General features: G+C 30.1%; 1 long non-coding RNA gene across 1 annotated transcript; it reads right to left on the bottom strand.

Moving 5' to 3' along the window:
• On the bottom strand, positions 3,504-4,089 carry LOC18766801. Its single transcript, XR_002269507.1, has 3 exons — positions 3,998-4,089; positions 3,679-3,836; positions 3,504-3,579 (listed from the first exon to the last, which is right to left on the bottom strand). It is a non-coding gene; the product is annotated as an uncharacterized LOC18766801 (long non-coding RNA).

Here is a 6,000-nt window from a genome sequence, read left to right as displayed (position 1 = left end):
AATAATTATATATATATATATATATCAACAATATATAAATATCAATGAAATTGAATTTATAACAAACTGTAATTTGAAATATAGTAAACAATAAATAAATAAACTGACTTGGATTTCTGATAGAGCTTGGAGATTTGATGTAATATCCTAAAGGCAGTAATTTCACCCATTCTCGGTTCTTGAAGTTCTATAGGTGACTACCTCACAGGATTCAACTATTTGTATTCTAAGTCCTAATACTAAGACTTTGAATTTGGCGAACTTTGATTGTTTTCCTATCAGACAATGTGAACATGCTTGTAGAATGCTTTTTTCTGTGTTTGACGAATGAGGCCTTGTTTGATTTAAATAAGAATAATTGCTACTCTTACCACATTTATATACCACATTCCCATACCATCTTATGTGGCAGATGAGGTGGACAGCCACATCAATTAAAATTATTTAATATTTTCTTTTCTTTTATGATTTATTAACACTTTTAAAAAAATTGTTAATTAAACTTTCTTTATTAAAATACATTTCATTGATTTAATTGATATGACATATGATATGGACATGCCACATCATGTGGTATAGAAATGTGGAATAAAAATAAGATAAGTGTAGCATTATTTTGAAATCTTGTAAAAAGAGTCACAACTGTTAGAAAATAATTAATTAAAATAATCTGAATTAATAAAAACAATTATTAATTCGAAACTAAAAAAAAATTAAATCTGATGTGCCCCAAGGCCCAAAGCTTTTTTATAATTAAATATTAAATCTTAGTAATATAATATTTAATGCCCAAATCGAATTTGAAGCCTAATTGACTTTCACTTGGCCCAACTTCTATTTATTAAGTGCCCGTTTGGCATTGCTTATTTGGGGTAATAAGTGATTTTAAAAAAAATTTGAGAAGCCCAACCCGTTTGGTAAACTGTGAGAAAATCACTTTTTGTTAAAAATTGTTATGAGAGAAAGCCATAAGGGAAAGCAGCTAATTAGCTGCTTTCATTTTTTGATTATGCAGGAATCAATTTCGAAGAGACGCTGGGTTTAATGATTATGCGGCAATCATTTTTTGATTATGCATAAAATCAATACCAACAATACTTTTAACAAAATTTTACCAACGCCAAACTGCTTTTTCTCACAGCTGATTTCTCTCACAGCAAATCTGACAGCGATTATTTTCACAGCATAGCAATGCCAAACTGACCCTAAGTGCCTGTTTGACATTGCTTATTTGGGGGTGGTAAGTGATTTTAAAAAAAATTTGGGAAGCACAACCCGTTTGGTAAACTATGAGAAAATCATTTATTGTTAAAAATTGATGTGAAAGAAAGCTATAAGGGAAAACAGCTATATAATCAGTTCTGAAGAGGCGCCGGTTTAATGATTATGCGGGAATCATTTTCTTATTATACTGGAATCAATGCCAACAACACTTTTAACAAAATGTTTACCAAACGTCAAACTACTTTCTCTCACAGTTGATTTCTTTTACAGCAAATCTAATAGCAATTATTTTCACAGCACAACAATGCCAAATTAGTCCTAAGTGTGGGACTCCCACACTTATAAAGATCTCACTTTTTCTTCTTTCTACCAATGTAAGACAAATGTCCTTAAATTTCATTCAAACTTTCAACAGTTGATATATAAGTTGGTGTCGATAACATTACTGTCAAAAGTTTTTAAATATTGCAAAGATTTGTGACCCAAGTGGGAAAATACATCTATTCCTGCAATGATTCTATGCTCTCCCTTCATTCTTCGTGAAATTGAAACTTCGTAATCCAACTAGCAGAAAAGCCCGCACAATGCTGCAGGTTTTGAAATTACGTAGACAAAGTAAGATTGTTTATATATACAATGAGATTTAACTTGTAGCATTATGTTTAACTAAGGGGGTATAAGTTGCAAAAAAGGAAGTAATAACATATTTTACAGGCGACTTGTTATGTTAAAATAATAGACTTGTTTGTATATACATTGAAATGTTAATAGTGAGAAGTAGCCATCAAAATAGCAAAATTTGGATAGTTTTGAGCAGCATGCTGTTTAATTGGGCGAGTTTTGTTTTGCAATTTCTTCATGATTTTTCTTCTCTTTGATGGAGGTCTTGACCCTGTTATAAAAAAGTGGGAAAATAGTAAATGTTAATGTTGATGAATGGGGAAAATTGAGTTAGGACAATAATCATAAACATCTAATTATGTATAAACAGGAATAATATAATTTAACAATTTAATGAGAAAGTTATAAATGGTTTTCCAATCTAGGAAACACAAAGTAACAAAATTAAGAGAACTAATGAGCAAGCTGTAGATGGTTTTTCAATTGAAGTAACACAAAGTAAACATATTTTAAATTCTGTGTTTATCTAAAGGAAAAGTTGAAGAGAGGTAAAATAATCATGGTTGGATATATTGAAGAAAAATTGAAAAAAAGGATGTAAATATAATGTTTAGGCTTTTAATTCTCTTATGTATTAGGAACATATGACTCTTTTGCCCTTATTTGGAGTTGAAATAACTTAAGGGCTTGACATTTCTGTTGAAAAAGGAGCAGAACCTCCCCTGAAAACGGACATTTCTCAAAAAAATTCACCTGTTAATATGACAATTTAATAATATTTCCAAACATTCAGCATGCAAAAATTTCATTTATACTTAATTCAATAGTGGTTAAATGGTTTTTAGACCTATATAATAAGTAGAGATAATCTTATAATATATTAAAACAAAGCATCAATCAGAATATGACAGAAGGTATGAATAATTGAATATTATGCATGTAATATGTATTTAAATAAGATTAGTGAATTAGAGAATACAAACTCTAATTTCGGGGTAGAAGTACTGGTTGCCAAACTCCCCATGCTTGGTTTCTTCTTTAAGCCAATGATTGGTAAATCAGAATCTGATACAATTTCCTCCATGCTTTTTGTTGCAACCATTTTTTCAGATTCGTTTTCGGTTTGAACATGACTTAAAGAAATGCTAAATGGAAAAGAAAGAAATATATTGGTAAATATTAGAATATGCGTAAATATTGATATAAAGGAGTTAATTATTATATAAATTCTAACCTTTTGGTTTTTTTGGTGGACGAAAGGTAAAGAGAGCTCTTTTGACAGCGTCTCTGTATCTTTTTTTTGAAATTGGGGTAGCTTCTGTTATAGAAGCATCAGCTGAGCTTGTGGAAGATGCACTTGGAATTTGCTTTGAGAGAAGTGAGGTAATGGGTGGAACCATTTGGGCATCAATATTTTCTGTATCATGTGCAGCCAAACTTTTGTCAGATGATTGCGATGTTGGTTCAAGAAGTGGCATTGTGTCGTCGAAGATTGCTTGAATGAGTAGATCATTTCTGTTGAAATCACTTCTCATGCTCCCAAATCGAAGTTGAAAAATTTTAACTTGTCCTCTTGTTTGCAGAATTGCATCTGGCAATTGTTGTTGGTCGGTAAAACCTCTTTGAACAACCAATTCATTGCAAGAAATTCTAAACAACTGTTCTGTTGGTCTTCCAATTATGATTGCATTGGTTTCATCAGTTGAATCTTCAAGCACCAAGCTCACTTTGAACCTGTATGTAAAATTTATGTAATGTTTTAATAATTTAAAATAATTGCGTTTAAATTTTATGGAAAAATAAAATGAAACAAATTGTTGAGATTTGTATTACCAAGGGAGAGGAATTTGATTATTGTGTTTTGGGCACAAAAGTTCATCACGGTGGGCAGCAGTTCTAAGTTGTTTAAAGCAAGATGGACATGCTTTATACCACTAACCGTTACGTGTGTCAAAACGCGTAATAGCTGCTCTGCATAAAATGGGAGTGTCCTAAAATATATTTAAAAAATATATATTAATATAGCAAAAAAAATTATAAAATATATAGTGATAAGAGAAGAATAAAGTGAAATTTAGTTTAAATAATTTGTGAAATTGTATGTTAAAATATGAATAATAAAGAGATTAAAGAAAGAAGTTAGTGTATTTACCTTATGTGTCTCTGGATCAAGAACATTTAACTCTTGGACAGATAGCTTTTTAGCAGCTTCTAAATGTTGAGGTGTCATTAGTTGAGTGGCGGAAGAAGGTATCATTTTAATGGCATGTGTAGAGTCATTAAAGCTGTGGTTATTGTTATTTTTATATAATAAAAAAGAGGTGTTAATTTAGAAAAATGGGGAAACAAAGGTATATGTTAAAACAAAAATGATAAAAATTCATGCATCGTTTTGTAGGCTGCCAATTCTTGTATATCTGGATTGATAAAAATTAATGTGGAGACACTACTGTTGAGAACAATTTTCCCTACATATTGATAAATAATAAATTAGATTTGTTTTTATTTGAAATGAAGTGTAAATAATAGGAAAAAGTGAAAATAAATTGGATACCTTGAAATTGTTTAACTTTCAGGCTTGTAAAAGCTGCAAATATTGGCGATGTCAATTGTTGTAAAGCTTGGGAATCAAAAGTTTTTGCAGTATCTCCCCACAGGGTTATTCTAACATCTTCTTTCCTGAATGATTAGATGTGGAGAAAAAAAATATTTAGAAAGAGATATAATAGTTTAAAATTTGAATTATAAACATTTTCTGAATATTTGTACATGATATTTTCGATGCAGACTTCACATTTATTCTCAAGCCTCTCATTGCCCACCATTTTATGTTCCAATGGTTGTATTCCAGTAATGTGTCCAAAAATATCTTGCAATATGATGAAAAAAAAATATCATAAGGATATTAAAATGTGGAAATTTTTTGGATAAATACTTATTGTATATATATGCATAGTTTTTAATAATATATAGAGTATTAACTGTTAGGATGTCAATTTTGTCTATGCGAGTGGACAATTGAGTATAATCTACAAATAAAATCGATGTCGTGGAATGTGTGGGTGGATGGTTGGTAGTTCTTTGAAAGTTGTTCTCGCATTAAAGAACAATTGTGCAACATGTGGTACAACTTTGTGAGATGGTTTGTTGCGACCAGTGTGGAAATATGTTATTTCATAAATGGAACCAGCTTTTATTTTTGGAGCTACAAAATCATAGTCGATCTCTTTGACGCTAGCTTGTATTGCATCTGTCTACATAATGAATCCAGATATATGAAAAAAGAGGAAGAGAAAAATTAATAAGGGGAAATTATATTTAAAAGGAAGGAAATACAAATATATGATAATACATTCATTTAACAAAAATAAAAAATAAAAAACTAAGTAGACCATATATAATGAATCCAGACCTAACAAAGCCCATAGATAATACAGTTTACAGCAATATTGTTTATTATTCAGATCCTCTACAGAAACATTTTGACCGAATTTATACCTACTTTATATGGTTATGGCCTCCTAGAAAAATGGGTTCAGTGTCAATAACAAGAAGAACACACACTTACACGCCAACATCCATCAAAAACTAAGGGATCTCAACAGAAACAGATATTAAACAAAGGGTTTCTTTAAGTGATGTTATTATAATTAAATTGAAATAACATAGAAAAGAGCTTTTCTTACCTTTTGGTCAACCAGGATACAATGAAGGCCGCCGAATTGATCATTAGATCCAATAAGTTTTGCTCGCCACATTCTGCAGATACGTACTTTGAGTTTCTTGTTAAATTGGAACGGTTGTAAATCACGAATATAAGTGAAACTCATTGTGCTTTAAATCTGCAAATAAAATATATTTTTTGTTAGCATAAAACTGCATGTATATATTTATTAAAAGTCATGAGAAAAAATATACAAATATTTAATTATGGATACATCAAAATTGGAACTTCATTATAAATTTTGAAGAACATCTTTATACACTATGTTTTTAGTGTAATTATTTGGTACTTCTTTATTATTTTCTATTAGGATTTTAAGACCTTGTCTTGATGTAACCCTGGATAATGCAACATAAAGTTGTCCATGAGTGAATACAGGTTGAGAAAGATATAGTCCAACTTGTTTCAATGATTGGCCTTGACTTTTATTT

This window comes from Prunus persica, chromosome G8, assembly GCF_000346465.2.
Source record: "Prunus persica cultivar Lovell chromosome G8, Prunus_persica_NCBIv2, whole genome shotgun sequence".
In the NCBI taxonomy this organism is placed as follows: Eukaryota; Viridiplantae; Streptophyta; class Magnoliopsida; order Rosales; family Rosaceae; genus Prunus; species Prunus persica.
This window is presented reverse-complemented; position numbering and strand designations above follow the sequence as displayed.